The 16,641-nt window shown below is 38.3% G+C and overlaps 1 protein-coding gene across 1 annotated transcript in view; it reads left to right on the plus strand.

Annotated features, from left to right (window-relative positions):
• CCDC192 (coiled-coil domain containing 192) overlaps nt 1–16,641 on the plus strand; it is a 350,673-nt gene that overhangs the window by 42,642 nt on the left and 291,390 nt on the right.

A 16,641-nucleotide genomic window follows, 5' to 3' on the forward strand; every position in this document is an offset into this window, starting at 1 on the left:
AAAGCTAGGTTCAAAAATATTAACAAATGATAAATAATAAAGTATTTTTCCACTTTGCTTAACTGTTTTATAAGGCAAGTTTCAGTTCTGGGCTGGGGGTGGGGGTTATGGAAGGTATTTCCAGAAATGGTTGATGTAAAAATAGAAGACATCAGTGCAATAAAAAAAAGGATTAATGACTCCATAAACAATCCGTAAAAAAACTTAATTGCTTAATAAATTTAATAAATATTCATGGGAATTATAAAAGATTTAGATAAGCCACCTGAATAGTTTAAAACAACTCATTCATCCCTCCCTAATTTATTTCTCCCCTCTTTAACCTTTTTTCATATGTTGTAGGTAGTACCAATCTCTAATTAAACTGTCGTAAGGGTGTTTTAAAAAATTTCCTCTTTATTTGATTCCAGCATGACCATTTTATTTGTAAGGAAAATCATGTAGTGAACTGAAGCTATGGAATTTACTGAAACTTCCAATAATTATCTCAAGATGATTAACTGGTAGGGGTAAAAGAAATTTGGCTCTGTTTTAAGATAACCATTTCCTATACTAACTTCTATATCAATTTGTAACTTAACTAGATGTAATTTTTTCCCTTCTGCTATCTTTGATATGTAAACCTCCTTCCTCCCCATTTGCTTGCTATAAATTTTATGAGTCTGTCTTTGAAATGTAAACCCTAATCATATCTTCTTTTCTTCTCTGATATAACTGGAAACTATATAAGTCGTAGGAAAATTTTGTCTATTGGCCATAGGTAATTTAGAAACTCTGAGCCTGTGCTAAGCATGAATAATAAGGATCAGTTCTTAAAATGTCTCTGTGTTGATAAGTATGATGGCAGTAACATCTATCAAGTAAACCTTGGATATTTCCATAACAAAACAGCGAATTGTTCCAGATGAACCAACAAGTAGAAAAAAATAGAATTAAAAAAATAGAAATGTGGACATTTTATTCTAACTTTCACCTCTATCTTTTTTAGCATCTTACCTGATTCTAAGCAGTGAGACTGTTGATTACACTTACACATTATTGCAGTACACAAAGATTGGTTACAAGAAGAATGTATATTCCAAAAAGCATTTATTAACTTTGTGTATATGTACTAATCTCATTGTTGTATGCCTGAGAAACCTGGATAGTCTACTAGTACCATGCCAGGAAACTGAATTGCTTTCATTTGGGGTCTTAGGAAGATTCTGAAGATCATCTGGCAAGATAAGGTAGCAGACACTGAGGTCCTTACTTAAGATGAATTGTCAAGAATTCAAATCCTAGTACAGAGAACACATTTCCAATGGGCTGGCCACGCTGTTCAAAAGCCAAATGTACATTTGCCTAAAAGACTATTTTAATGGAGAACTCACATAAAGCAAGTGTTTATATGGAGGTCGGAAGAAGTGATACAAGGACACTTCCAAGGTCTCTCTGAAGAACTTTGGAATTGATTGTGTGACCTGGGAGACACTGGCAAAGGATCACCCAGCATGGCACCCAGCAAGAAGGAGCTGTTCTCTACGAGCAAAGCAAAATTGTAGTAGCTCAAAAGCAATGTGAAATGTGCAAATGTAGACACCTTTCTACTCTAAATATTTATATGGACTATTTGTACCTGATCTGTGGTAGAGCCTTCCAAGTTCCTATTGGTCTGATCAACCAAAGTCAGACACACTGTACCTTGATGCCAACATAGTGATGTCATTTTGGTTCTCTTCAAGAACTAAGAGAATTATGTGCCAAGTACTGTGACAAATGCTGGGGATAGAAATACAAAAGCAAAGCTAGGGGATAGCGGGTTAGTGGGGAGAAAGTCAGAGAGATAATGAAGGTGATCTGAGAGTAAATTGACAAACTCCTTCCAGCAATAACGTCAGAGTTGATCTGATCATGTTCATAATTCCATTATTGCAAGGAGGGAGAAAACAGAGGTGTGTTGTTGAGTTAAATTTTCAGTGTGAGCATTTACACCTCAAAATCAGCAATCTGCTACAAGTCAGGCCTTGATTTATTGTTTTGTCCAGACTTGAAAGTGATAGAAAAAAATGTTAATAATGCAGATTAAACTTACTGCATACATTTTTGTTTGGAAATCAGGCTTTACCAGCACACTACTAGAAGAGAAGGAAAGGACATGAGCCCAAGGCATAAATAGGTGAACATGTCATGGAGATGTTTGCCAGAGAGAGGAAAATGAAGCCTCTAGGACTTTTCCGAAATAGTTTCTGAAGTAGTGTTCTGGGAGAAGCTATCAACCAATCAAAAGAAGGGCCCCAGGACATTGTCTTCCTTGCAGCTGGTCATACATGGCTATTTTCTCCATCACTAAGTCCCAGTCAGATCTCTAGAGATCACAAAAAAATGGGGATTTTCTTGTTTCGATTTGTATGAGAATGGGGATTTCTACCTTGCTGTAATTAATGTAATCCCCGAGGGCCCTGATTTTTGGATTGAACGAATCAATCAAAAGTATAAACTAGTTGCAATTTGACAGTAGTAAAGTGCTTTGATTAGTGGATGAATAAGCTTTTGGAGAAGGTAACAAGATTTCCTGTCAGTCAAACTTTCTCCTGACAAATACAGTTGGTCTTAGTATAGATGTGTGGCTTTCATTGCCCTTAGTCTCAGGCAGTTAGGGCAAGATTGATAGAGAACTGGGCCAGGAATCAGGAATGAGTCTCAAGAATGAGAAGTCAAAGCTCCTTTCTGAAGCTAAATAACCAAAGCAAAATATTGGAAACTACAAAAGATAAAGAAGATTTCAAACAGATTCACAACTGTTCCTCAAAATCCCTATTTAAAAATCTACCTGCCTTCCAAAAAAAAAGGAGAGAACTTTCAAATTTAAACTCTAAGTCCAGTAAGGTTTAAAAGAATAAAAACCATTCCATTTTAAAGTGAGGCCAGAACAATTAAACAAACAGATTCAAGGAGAGGCCTGGAAAGCTTAAAACAATAAATAAATAAATGAACAAACAAATAAATAAATAAAACCTAGCTACCAGAATGAGAGGCCTTTTCATATGGTAAGCCTGAAGTGTTAGACACAAGCTCCATTCAAACGGAAAGCCAGAAGTAGTAGGCCAAATAAGGATTGAATCTTGGAACTGTTTTGTCATGCTGTCTTCATATCCAGACCACCTCTCCACCACCTCCTCAGTGGCCTTGTTCTCCTGCTGGTAAGGCCTTTACAACAGCCTCTTCCTATGACTGGTGAGTTCCTCCTAGAACCTACGTTTGAGGAAGCACCCACACCAGCAATGTCTTTTCAAGGCCAGACCAGCCAGAGACTCCGTTTATTAATTGATCTTCTCTATAATCCTTCTTCCTCAACTTGCCCTAAAAGTCCTTTTAAGGTGTTTTCTTTCCCTTAATATTAAGGAAATTTATTGAGAAGGTATTGGTTTTTTTTGGTTTGTAATTCCAGTTTTTAGTGGTATTCTTACACCCTATTCTTCCTATACTGTTAATATCTAATTTGTTTTTTATTATTTAATATTTTTAGTTTTGACATTGATTTCCACAAGATTTTGAGTTACAAATTTTCTCCCCATTTCTACCCTCCCCCCCCACCCCAAAGTGGCATATATTATGATTTCCCATTTCCCCAGTCTGTCCTCCCTTCTGTTACCCCACTCCCCACCCCCCATTCCCTTTCCCCTTACTTTCTTGTAGGGCAAGATAGATTTCTATACACCATTGCCTGTATATCTTATTTCCCAGTTGTATGTAAAAGCAACTTTTATTTTTGAACATTTATTTTTAGAACTTTGAGTTCTAAATTCTCTCCCTTCTTCCCTCCCCACCCACTCTCCTTGAGAAGGCAAGCAATTCAACAGAGGTCACACATGTATCATTATGAAAAACACTTCCATAACAGTCATGTTGTGAAAGACTAACTATATAAACCTCCATCCTATCCTGTCCCCCTTTATTCAATTTTCTCCCTTGCCCTGTCCCTTTTCAAAAGTGTTTGCTTTTGATTACCCCCTCCACCAATCTGCCCTCTCTTTTGTCATCCGCCCCTCTTATCCCCTTCCCCCCTATTTTCCTATAGGGTAAGATACCCAATTGAATGTGTATATTATTAACTCCTTAAACCAAAACTGATGAAAGGTTCACTCATTCCCTTTCACCTACCCCTTCTTTTCTTCCATCATAACTGCTTTTTCTTGCCATTTTTACATGAGATAATTTACCCCATTCTATCTCTCACTTTCTCCTCTTCCCAATATATTCGTCTCTCACCTCTTCATTTTATTTTTTTTTAGATATCATACCTTCATATTCAACTCACCTTGTGCCCTCTGTCTATATATGTGTATATTCCCTTCAACTACCCTAATACCAAAAAAGGACTCATGAGTTACAAATATCATCTTTCTATGTAGGAATGTAAACAAAATGATTCAACTTTAGTAAGTCCCTTTGATTACTCTTTCCTGTTTACCTTTTCATGCTTCTTTTGATTCTTTTATTTGAAGGTCACATTTTTTATTCAGCTCTGGTCTTTTCTTCGAGAATCCTTTAAAGTTCCCTATTTGATTAAAAATCCATATTTTGCCCTGGAGTATTATACTCAGTTTTGCTGGGTAGGTGATTCTTGGTTTTAATCCTAACTCCTTTGACCTCTGGAATATCATATTCCAAGCCTTTTGATCCCTTAATGTAGAGCTGCTAGATCTTGTGTTATCCTGATTGTATTTCCACAATATTCAAATTGTTTCATTTGGCTGCTTGCAATATTTTCTCCTTGACCTGGGAACTCTGGAATTTGGCTACAATGTTCCTGGGAGTTTTCTTTTTGGGATTTTTTTTCAAGAGGCTATTGGTGGATTCTTTCAATTTCTATTTTAAGGGCAGTTTTCCTTGATAATTTCTTGAAAGATGATGTCTAGGCTCTTTTTTTGATCATGGCTTTCAGGTAGTCCAATACTTTTTAAATTATCTCTCCTGGTGTTCTATTCTCCACGTCAGTGGTTTTTCCAATGAGATATTTCACATTGTCTTCCATTTTTTCATTCTTTTGGTTCTGTTTTATAATTTCTTGATTTCTCATAAAGTCACTAGCTTCCACTTGCTCCATTCCAACTTTTAAGGCAGTATTTACTTCACTTCAGTGGTCTTTTGGACCTCCTTTTCCACTTGTCTGATTCTGCTTTTTAAGGCATTCTTCTCCTCATTGACTTTTTGGAGCTCTTTTGGCATTTGGGTTAGTCTATTTTTTAAGGTGTTATTTTCTTCAGTATTTTTTTGGGTCTCCTTTAGCAAGCTGTTGATTTGTTTTTCATGATTTTCTTGCATCACTCTCATTTTTCTTCCCAATTTCTCCTCTACTTCTCTTACTTGCTTTTCCAAGTCCTTTTTGAGCTCTTCCATGGCCTGAGATCAATTCAAATTTTTCTTGGAGGCTTTTGATGTGAGCTCTTTGACTTTGTTGACTTCTTCTGGCTGTATGTTTTGATCATCTTTGTCACCAAAGAAAGATTCTATAGTCTGAGTCCTTTTACACTGCTTGCTCATTTTCCCAGCCAATTACTTGACTTTTGTGCTTTTTCTTGGGTATGACTGCTTTCAGAGTGGAGAGTGCTTTGTCCCAAGCCTCTGGGGCCTTGCACTGCTGTTTTCAGAGCTACTTCTACTCTGAGATGGTGTGATACTCCTCTCCTGGCCTGTGCTCTGGTCTGTGAGTGCAAGCATTCCTTTCTGCTGTGTAACTACCAGAAGGACTCCATCTCCACATCCACCACAAGCTCTGCCACACTTCGTGTGGAGGAGTGCTCCTCCTCCCCCTTGGACCACCAACCAGGGCTGCAACCTAGATCTAAGCAGGGCAAAGCAAGAGAACCCTGCCTCTGAGCCAGCCAAGTGCTCCCTGCACTTCTGCTCTGATCAGCCACTCGATTCCTCCCACCTTTTGGGCCAGGCACTCCAGAAGCAGCTGCTGCTGGAGCTCTGGAAGCAGCCGCCAGAGCTTTCTGCTGCTGCCACCTGCTGCCCCAGGTCTTGGGCTGGACCACATACTTCTCCCACTCAGATGCAGCAGTTTTCTCACTGACCTGCTAAGTTGTCTTTGGTGTTTATAGGTTGAGAAGTCTGGTAACTGCCACAACTCAGTGATTCAGGGTCCTGAGGCCTGCACTGCCTGGTCTACTCAGGCCTGGTCTCTTCAGGCATGGCCCACATTGGGCTGCACTCTGCTCCCAGGATGGTGCAATAAACCCTTCCCAGAGACCATCTTGGGCTGAAGACATGGTTTCCTCTGTTATTTTGTGTGTTCTATAACTCTAGAATTATTTAGAGTCATTTTTACAGGTGTTTGGAGGGATTTGGGAGAGAGCTCAAGGGAGTCCCTGTTTTCAAGCAGCAATCTTGGCTCTGCCCGGCCCCTCCCCCACCCCCACACTGTTTGATGAGGTGATGCTGGCTTCCTGATTATTCTGGGAAGGCTCTAGGCCAGACCTCCACAACTTGGCAGTAGGTAGGGGCCAAAATTAAAATGGGCTGAACTTCTTTGGATGGCAGATAGGTTTTTAGTGTGGCTCATTTTCCAAGTAAAGGTATAATTAATGATTAAACTATTGTGCAAATAAACCACATTTAAAAAGAGAAATTTCAATTAATATCAATTAATTACACTTCTTACTTAAGATTTTTATTTATCCTGAAATCATATTAACTTTAAAAAATTTTTTTGCTTCACTCACTTTGTCCTAGTAGTGACCAAAAACACAGGGAAAAGATACGACTCTTCCTCCTTTCAGACTAGAGACAGACTGAGGATGGTTGGTTGCCATGACAAACAACAGAGAGTGAGCAGTGACCATGTACCTGCTAAGTTACATGATGGGCACGATAGTGACTAGTGGAAGGTGGGTTGAGCATTCATGACATCTTTACTTTCTTTTATATGCTCTACATTTTTCATTTGGCACCCAAAATCTTTTGGCAGGCTGCAAGTGGCCTGAGGGCCTTATGTTGTGCAGGCCTGCTCTATGCATTCAAAGCTCTAGGCTCTGGCCATTTTCTTTGGCCATTCCCCAAGCCTAGAACAATTCCTCTTCCACCAAGACTACTGACCCTGCCCTCTTCCTTGAAGTCCCAGCTAAAAGCAAAACAAACAACAAACAAAATCTCATCTTTTGCTGGAACCCTTCCCTAACCTCTCTTAATTCTAGTACCTTTCCTCTGTTAATTGTTTTCTATTTATCCAGTATATAGCTTGCTTTGTATATATTTATTTGCATGTTGTCTTCTCCATTGGATTGTAAGCTCCTTGAGGCTGGGGACTGTCTTTTGTCTTTTTTTGTGTCCCTAGCACTTAGCACAGTGCCTAGCATATAGTAGGTATTAATTGCATGATTGAGTAGTGCAATGTCCGTCATAATAAATGCTTAATAAATTATCAATCTATGCACATCTACATCTGTATATCGTTCTGAGTTGCACCTACAGTTATTCATGTTGAAATTGTCTTTTAACTGATTTTAAAAAAGGGAGAGCCTTAGGCAACATACAGTATGATCACAGAACTATCACTAAACAAAAATCAAACACTTTTAAAAATCAAGATGGGAAGAGAAGACAACGAAAGAAAATGGCTTGCAAGGGAAGTAACCAGAGGTTATGGTGAAATTGTTGTTTGCCCTTCATTTTTTGAAGAGGTTCAATGACATCATGGATGACGTCTTGACTTGCCTGTGAATTGGATTTAATTGAGGCAGAGTTGCACAAAGTTTTCAGCCTCACTCTCTCTTCCAGAATCATCAAAGTCCAGTAGCAAGACAAAAGCAAGATGACTGGTGATGGCCCAAAAAGCAGTGGATGACCTTGGTATCTTCCATGGCTAACCAAGCTCTAAGCACTCTACAATGCCTGCTTCAGCTGCCTCCATGGCCATTGAAACAAAGTGTTCTCATCCACCAATTCCACCAGGGGAAGTCTTCACATGCTTGCTTCCTCCCTCCCAACTCACCAACAGGTTTGAGGACTGTAAGTTACCCTCAACCTGGTAGGTGTAGCCACTGCACATAGTACAGTTTTTTGGAGCTGCTGTACATCCAACATACATATACACATATGTATACACACATATGCAGCACATAGTAGGGCCAATAAGAAGCTCAAAGAAAATTCTCTCTTCCCCCTTCAATGATACATGACATTTTTTCAGTCCAATATTCTAAATTAATTTGGGGTATCATTATTAATTAATTAATTGGGGTATTATTAATTAATTGGGGGTATCATTAACAATAGCCACAGTGAAGCATTCTATTGGGAGAAGGTACCAGACTGAGCAGAGACCCACCTCCTACTCCTGTACATAAGCTAGATGCTGTAGGAGGTAGAGCACTGGACTTTCAATCAGGAAGACCTCAGTTCCAATTCTGCCTCACTAGCTGTGTTACCCTGAACAAGTCTCTTGACTTCTCTCAATTCATTTCTTATCCATAAAATAGGGATAATAATAGCACTACCTCCCAGGGTTGTTGGGGGATCAAAAGAGATAACCTGAAGGCACTATATAAATGCTTATTCTTTTTATTATCAATTCTTTAGTCTTTCTAAGCTTCAATGACCTTGTCTGCAACATTGGGAGGACTGGCTGAGCAAACTCTTTCTGTCTCTAAATGTCCATAGACTTCTATCCTTCAAAACATGTCTTTCTACACTGCTGTGGAAAGGACCTCAACTACTAGTTATCAGATGCTAATCTCTAGGGTTTTTTTTTGTTTTTGTTTTTTTAGCCATGAGTATCTGGTAACAGTCCAATTAATTCTTAAAACAAACATAAAGGGGTGAGTGAAAAGAAAACTGAAAAGCAACCCAAAGAGAGACTCATCAAGGCATTATGCTCACCTGGGCCCTCAGTAGGCCTCAGGTAAGCTTCATTTTACAGGGCTACTGGCATCAAGATGAATGTGGGGTATAGTGGAATACTATTCTTATAGATAGTTTCCTACATTTCTATGTACACATGGGAATGTCTAATATATGAACATATGGCTCCTGGGTAGCATGGATAAACACTATTGGGGCTTGGTCTACCTTTTTGGTGGGAAGGCTTCAATTGGTACCACCACAGCAACATGACTTGGCCATGGAGTGGGGAAGGGCCAGGGAGTAGGGTGGCAGGATCTAGCACCATTTAATTGGAGCAATCTCTTCTATCTCTAAGAAGAATGTTTGGCTAGACTAATATCTATCTATCAGACTTGGAATATCTCTAGTGCAGGAATGTGATTCTAAAGGGTTCAGAACAAAAGCCACTTTTATGGTGGAGGATATCCCTTAGCTTACATTTGTCAGTTTAACTCTTTCTAGCAAAATGCTGGTTACACAAAATGCTGTCACAAATAGCTGGTAAATTTATGAAAGAAAGGCACAAATGAATCAGGAAGTTATACAAATTAAAATATACCAAAGAACACTAAAGAGGAACACAGTATCAGGATGAGAGAAAAGATCTCTGCTCAAATCAGGAGGGAGAACAACGTTATCTTGGAAGAATATGCTCTTGGCAATCTCTTGGGCTGTAGGTATTAGAAGTCAAAGTATTTGATGAGGTCATCAAATGAGGCCTGCAACTTGGGGGCTCTAGTCTGCCATTTTGAACTCTGTGCCTTATCTCTCTCAAGCTATCATGAAAGTGTGGTCAACAAGCTGAAGTCAGTCCCTTCTACATTCTCATATTATCACAGCTTGCTGTGGGTTCCCCACCCCTGGTTAGGTCCAATTTTCCCTGAACTTGACTGTTAGATTGTAAAGTTCTCCTTGTTAAACTTTTCATGATTCTCTTATTTGTAAAAGTGATTTTCTAGCTTCAATTTGGTATTTCTTTCCTCCTTTCACTTGGTTACTGGTAACTCTTCCATTTTTGTGCTAGGAGAGCTGCTTGTGATGATTTTCAATTAGAACAATTTTCAGGAAATTTTTTTGAGGAAATTTTAAATATCTTGCTCAATCTCCCTTGGTTAGTCAGCAAAAGACCTTGGACAAAACTCAAGTGTTCTGACTCACATTACAGTGTAGTTTCTACTACACCTCTGAAAATGTGGGCATTATACTTAGTATCTCTGGTTTAGTCTCTGTAAGTAGAGGTGACTATAATTGGGCCTGTGCTAAGAAAATTACATGTGTGTGTTTTGCCCTGAAAGATACTTATTGGCAAACAACATTTCTGTTCATTAATCTTTCAAACTATAGAGCATACTTCAGAGCCTCATTAATTTTACATTTATTTTTTTGCTTCCAATTGGTATGTTTCTTCAGAAAGTACTTGATTCTAAAATTTTTAATTCATTTTGTCTGACCAATAGTGCTCGTGTTTTCTTCTGTAGAAGATGATATTATTAATGTAATGAAATATGACCTTTTGGTTATAATATAAATATACAAAAAAGCTTAAGAGGAAAGACTTATTGGCAGCAACTTATCCTAAACAATAAAAGCACCCAGGCCAAGAATCCCAGGCCCAGATTTTATTTACTCAAATAACATAAACCCCTGACAGGAAGGGGTGGCAACAAATTATTCATTAGCTGTCTTCTTAAAAAGTTCTTTCAAGTTAAGCAACATTTTAAAAAGATGAGAACTGGATCCTCCCTGTGAACTGTGTTTCCCAGTCCAGAAAATCTTGTTTTTCTTGCCTTATGTTACCTTTAAAAAGTACAGTCTTTCTGATTACTCAGTTGCCCAATGTGAATGATCTATGGGATGACATATTCTGGTTATTTCTTCTATTAACATTCTCTTTGTGAAAACTAGATAGCAGCAGGAATTTCCTATTCAGTGAAACTTAACATTTTCCCCCAAATTTCTTCTACCTAAAAATTCGAATGAGTGGGGCTTCCATCAGTGGCAGGAATAGTGGGAGACTGAAAAGTTAAGGAAGAATTTCATGCACACAATAAAGATACTCCCAAACTCCCAGCTTTAAGAAAAGTCCCTATTTCTCAATTAGATAGCTCCCCAATCTGCTAAATCAAAGAGACTTATCAAGGCTGCCAGGTGGTGCTGTGGATAGAGTACTGGTCCTGAAGTCAGGAGCACATCTTCCTGTGTTCAAATCTGGCCTCAGACACTTAATTGCTCACACAGCTAATTACATATCCTGGGCAAGTCACTAAACCTTATTTGCCTCAGTTCCTCATCTGTAAAATGATCTGGAGAAGGCAACGGCCAACCACGCCAGTATCTCTGTCAAGAAAACCTCAAATGGGGTCATGGAGAGTCAGATATGACTGAACAGCAACAAGAAAATCAGAACTTAGCTGGAGTTCAACATGTGTGAAGGGATTTGCACTTTACCCTCTGGATGGAAGATCCAAGAGGAAATAACATAAAGATTTGTGTGCCAGTCTAGGAACATAGAATTAGAACTAAAAAGGACCTTAGAGGTCTCTTTTTGTGCAACATCCAGTCAATGTTATTAGCTTGTTTTAAGCTGGAGGGGCAATATAATTGACCCTTAGGTCCACGTGGTTCCCTCGTCTTCAACTTTAGAGGATTTATTTTAGATGAAAAGTTTCACTCTGAGTCCCCAGTTAGGAAAATTATTTAACATTTAGCCAGAGGTTGGGTTTTCTGCCTAATTTTACATTTATAGCCATTTCTAGTTAACTCTTCAGAGCTGAGACAAAATTCAGTTTATTAGAAATATTTTGGTAATGAAACAAAAGATTATATTATTATATCTGTGGATAGACAGGTTTTGGGAGGGGCATTTGGAGCTGATCTTTTTATCCTGGGTCTTAGAGCTGTTGACTCTCTACAACATCTCTCTTCTCTGTCACAGCTGTCTTACCTTTGTTCCTCAGAGTTGTACTGGGATGCCATGCTATTTCCAGACTCACAGGTTCGGAGCCTTACCCTCTTTATACCTGGTTCTGAGATAGCTCCTTCCTTTTATACAAATTCTTCAGGAAATCTTAGATTATGACCAAGTCTCTCACATAATGTCTTTGATTGATTTAAGGAGGTGTAAAGATCCTGTTCATTCTTGGTTCTGATCGATTCAGTCAAAAAGTATTCTTACCTAACAAAAGTAATTGCTTTTGAGTAATTGGAGTCCCATCTTTATATTAGGATCATAGATCTAGAGCCAAAAAGGACCCCAGAGACCATCTAGTCCAACTCTCTTATTTTCCAAAAGGGGATAAAAGATTCAGAGAAGCTATGGCTAAGTGACTTGTCCAGGGTCACCTAAGTGGTACTTGTAGAGGAATATTTTTCTTTTCTTTACTTGGCCCACTTTTAAAAAATTTATTTGTATATTCATGTGTTATAGGTGTGTGTGTGTGTGTATGTGTGTGTGTGGCCTCAGTTCCTTTAAATAGGACTTTACATAAGGATATTCCCTGTATATTGTGTTACCCAGTAGAGGATATTCTGTTAATAAAATCTAAAAATCAGGACCAAGTTGTTTGGTCCTTTCTGTGCAAGAATCAAATTCACAATTAGAGTCAATGTATTGGAAATGCCATTCCTTTCCTGGAATGCAGTATTTAAAAACTGTTGTTAGTACCCATATAAGCAAATATTCCAACACCTAGGCCCAAAGCATCCCTGGAAGACTGTCTTTTCCTTGTTGAAAAGATTAGTGTTTCTCTAGTATTCAAGGCCCAGGTGCAGCGGAGAGCTGTCCTTGCAGACACATCTTGACTCTGACACGTATTGGTGGTGTAGTCCTGGACGAGAAACCTCTTGGTATACTACCCAACTCTAACACTGTAAACAGCAGGACAGTTGCCTATCTGAAGTTCATTGGTAAAGGTACTTTCCTTTCCACACCAGCTGGGTGGCTCAGTGGATAGAGTGCTATGTGTGAAATCGGGAAGACTCATCTTCCTGAGCTCAAATCTGGCCTCAGATATTTACTGACTTTGCGCTCCTGGGCAAGTCACTTAATCCCATTAGCCTCAGTTCCCTCATCTGTAAAATGAGCTGGAGAAATAAATGGCAAACCACTGTAGTATTTTTGCCAAGAAAACAACAACAACAAATTTCCTCTCCAGGAGTTCCCTATGCCAGTGAAATCCAGAAAAAGAAAAAGATGAATTTAATAAGGGTCAGGTTTTTGTAGCTTCTTCATTCAAGTTAGAAGAAAGCTGAATGATCTAAGGACAAGAATACTTTCTGACTCATTAGTATTCCAAATTAGTAGGACTTCATGTGTTCTGGGAAATTGTGGAGAACTACCATATTAACTGGGCTTTCCTGGGGAAAATATTTAACTTTCTTTTAATCCTCAGAAAAAAGTATCTTTCCTCTTAGGCTTAAGGCATTTCACTAAAGAAGGGCCTATTGGTCATTTATTGCTGGTCTTTTCATCAATGCTATTTTGTGATAACAATAGCAAAAATTGGTGGTTGTTGTCTTTTGGTTTCAAAGAGGACCAAAATGACACCACTATGCTAGAATCAAGTTTCAGTGTGTCTGACTGTGGCTGATCTGACCAATACAAGCTTGGAACGTTCTACCACAGGTCAGGCACAAATAGTCCATGTGAACATTTGGAGTGGATTCTCTAAATTTGTGCATCTTGCACTTCTTCTGAGCTGTTACAATTCATAGATCATAGCACCTTCTTGGATGAGGGCACACCATGCTGGGCAGTCCCGTCCAAGTGTCTCCCATGTCATACAATCAATCCCAGAGTTTTTAAGAGAGATCTTGAGGGTGTCCTTGTATCACTTCTTCTGACTACCATGTGAATGCTTGCCCTGTGTGAGCTCTCCATAAAATAGTCTTTTTGGCAAGCATACATTTTGCATTTGAACAACATGGCCAGCCCATCAGAGTTGTGTTGTCTGAAGTAGAGCTTGAATACTCAGCAGTTTAGTTCGAGAAAGGACCTCAGTGTCTGGCACCTTCTCCTGCCAGGTGCTTCAGAATATTCCTAAGACAATTCAAATGGAAGCGATTCAGTTTCCTGGCATGGTGCTGGTAGGCTGTGCAGGTTTCATAGGCATATGAAAATACAGCAATGAGGTCAGCACCACAGCTCTGTAGACCTTCAGTCTGGTGGTTAATCTAATACCTCTTCTCCCCCATACTTTCCTTAGATTTTCTTGGTCCCCTTATTCAAGGCTACTAGAATTTTAGAACTGGAAGAACCTCAGGAAATATTAGTATTTTAATTTTAAAATAACAAATGGGTGTCGGGTTTAGGCCTTTCCTCTAAAGGTTGCATCTATGAAATGTTAAATGAATGAAATGAGTTGTCTGTAACATACCAAATTCAGTATTATGATAACCCAAATTTGGAACACTGAGTCAGGGAAGTATTCTTTCCCTTAGATTATTCAGCTTCCTTCTGACTTGAATAAAGAACCTATGAATGCTTACCCATTGTATCATTTCCTGAGCTGTACCTATTCAACTAAATTCAACTTGTTTTGAATGCCTGCTTAAGTGCGAGGCACCATCTTCCTGAGTTCAAATCTGGCCTCAGACACTTACTAGCTGTGTGACCCTGGACAAGTCACTTAACCTCTGTCTGTCTCAGTACCTCAACTGAAAAATGAGGCACAGAAGGAAATGGCAAACCTCTCCAGTAATTTTGCCAAGAAAACCCCAAATAGGGTCAGAAAGAGTTGTAGAGGACTGAAAAATGACTAAAAAAAGAACAACAACCAATGCAACAACTAAGTCTGACATTGTATGCAATATTCTACTGTTATAGTTCTCCACTTCTAACAATATATATATTATTTTAAATTTTTTTATTTTAGATTTAAACACCAAAAAAGCATTTCCATAAACACAGCGCAACACAAAAAGAGGTTTCTACATGAAACTATGACACTATTTCGAACAGCTTGTTTTTTGAAAAAGTAAACAATAAATTCTATATGTTATTTTCAAAACTCTTATTTGTGCTTCTTTCTGAACTTCTTTATGTTCTCTTCTGTACATTAAAATTTTTAAAAAATAGCCCTCTTTGTTGCCATCTCTTTTGCTAGCATTTCCTATTTCTCCCCTCCTGCAAAAAAAAAAGAAGTCGAAAGAAAGAAAGAGAAAAAATAAAGACAAACCTTGTAACAAATATGCATAGCGAAGCAGCATAAATTCACACATTGGCCATGTCAAAAAAATCTAAGACTCTGCACCTTGGGTCTATCACCTCTCTGTTAGAAGGTGGATAACACATTTCATGATAGGTTCTCCTGTTGTTGTCTGTCCTTCTTATTGGAAGAGGACCAGTGACATCATGGGTGATGTCTTGACTTGCAGGTCAACTGGATTTAAGTGAGACAGAGCTACACCAAGTCTTCAGGCTCACCCTTTCTTCCAGAGTCATAGAAGTCCAGTGGCAGGACAAAAGTGTCTGACCAAGCTCTAAGTACTCCACAGTTCCTGCTTAAGTCGCCTTGATGGCCGTTGGAACAAATTGTTCTCATCCTCCGGTGGAAGCTTTATATGCCAGATTAAGGGTTTTGTATTTAATCCCAGAAGCAGTAAGGAGCCATGAGGTCATCACTCTATCAAAGTACTACAATACATTTAATTAGCCTTCTAACAACGTATTTCACTTTGAAACACCAAAGCCACCCTTCAGAACCATGCATACATTCATTTTTTGAAAACAAATTTTGGATTCTCTCTCTATTACATTTCATCTTAGATTTAGCTGATAAATCTATGATATCGAGTTGTGTTATTTTGGTCTTTTCCTAGTGATTAAAAAAAAACAACAAACAACTTCTCTGCTGCCTTATCTTAATGATGCAGGACTAATCCCAGAGTATGAATCATAAGCCTTTGTGTAATTTATTATTAAGTAAAGAAATCTTCTGCAGTTAGTTCACTTTTTTCTCCAGGAACAGGCTCATAAAATCTGTTCTTAAGATAACTTCTTCCTTCCAATTCTAAAACCATCCAGTTTGCTTTAAAAGTAGAAGTTAATAGTACAAATTATAATTTTTTCACTATTTCATATTAAGTTTTCATTTGTTTAAAATAATTGCCTTGGCTGGAATGGTTAGCAATATTGTTTCAATTTTCAAGATAATTAGCTAAGGAAATAGTCATCCCTCTTTCTAAGACATTCACTAAGAGGGGTTGGCTAATGAACTTTGGCAGGAATATATACTTGTATATATAATGGTGCTGTGTGTGTGTGTGTGTGTGTGTGTGTGTGTGTATAATTTTACTTTTAGATAAGAAAAATGCCCTTTTTGTTATGTTATACAATGCAAGGGTGAGTAATATCCTTCCTCTCACCCCTAGAGAGAGGAAAAAAGAAAAAAAAACCCTAAAAATCCTCGTGCCAGCTCAATTTGTCTCTTCAACAAGATTCTTCTTTGTTTTTGGTAAAATTACTCTGAATACAAAATAGGAATAATATAAACCGATGACCCCACTTGCTTGGAGACCTATTCAACTAGTAGTTACTAAAATTAGGCAAGATTTCTTGCTAAGTGTTGTACCAATGAATTTCTTGGCCACATACATGCTTTACTGATAGGCTGATTTTAGTCAGAAAATTTTTTTTATTATAATGAGGGATATATACATGTGTATATTTTTTTAATACAATTTTTATGCCCCTGTGACTCCTTTCTCATCATTAACCTTGAATTCCCAAGACTGGTCCATTGTTCACCTGCCCTTTGAGTTCACTTACTAACA

The sequence above is a fragment of the Trichosurus vulpecula genome, chromosome 1 (genome assembly GCF_011100635.1).
Source record: "Trichosurus vulpecula isolate mTriVul1 chromosome 1, mTriVul1.pri, whole genome shotgun sequence".
Taxonomy (NCBI): Eukaryota; Metazoa; Chordata; class Mammalia; order Diprotodontia; family Phalangeridae; genus Trichosurus; species Trichosurus vulpecula.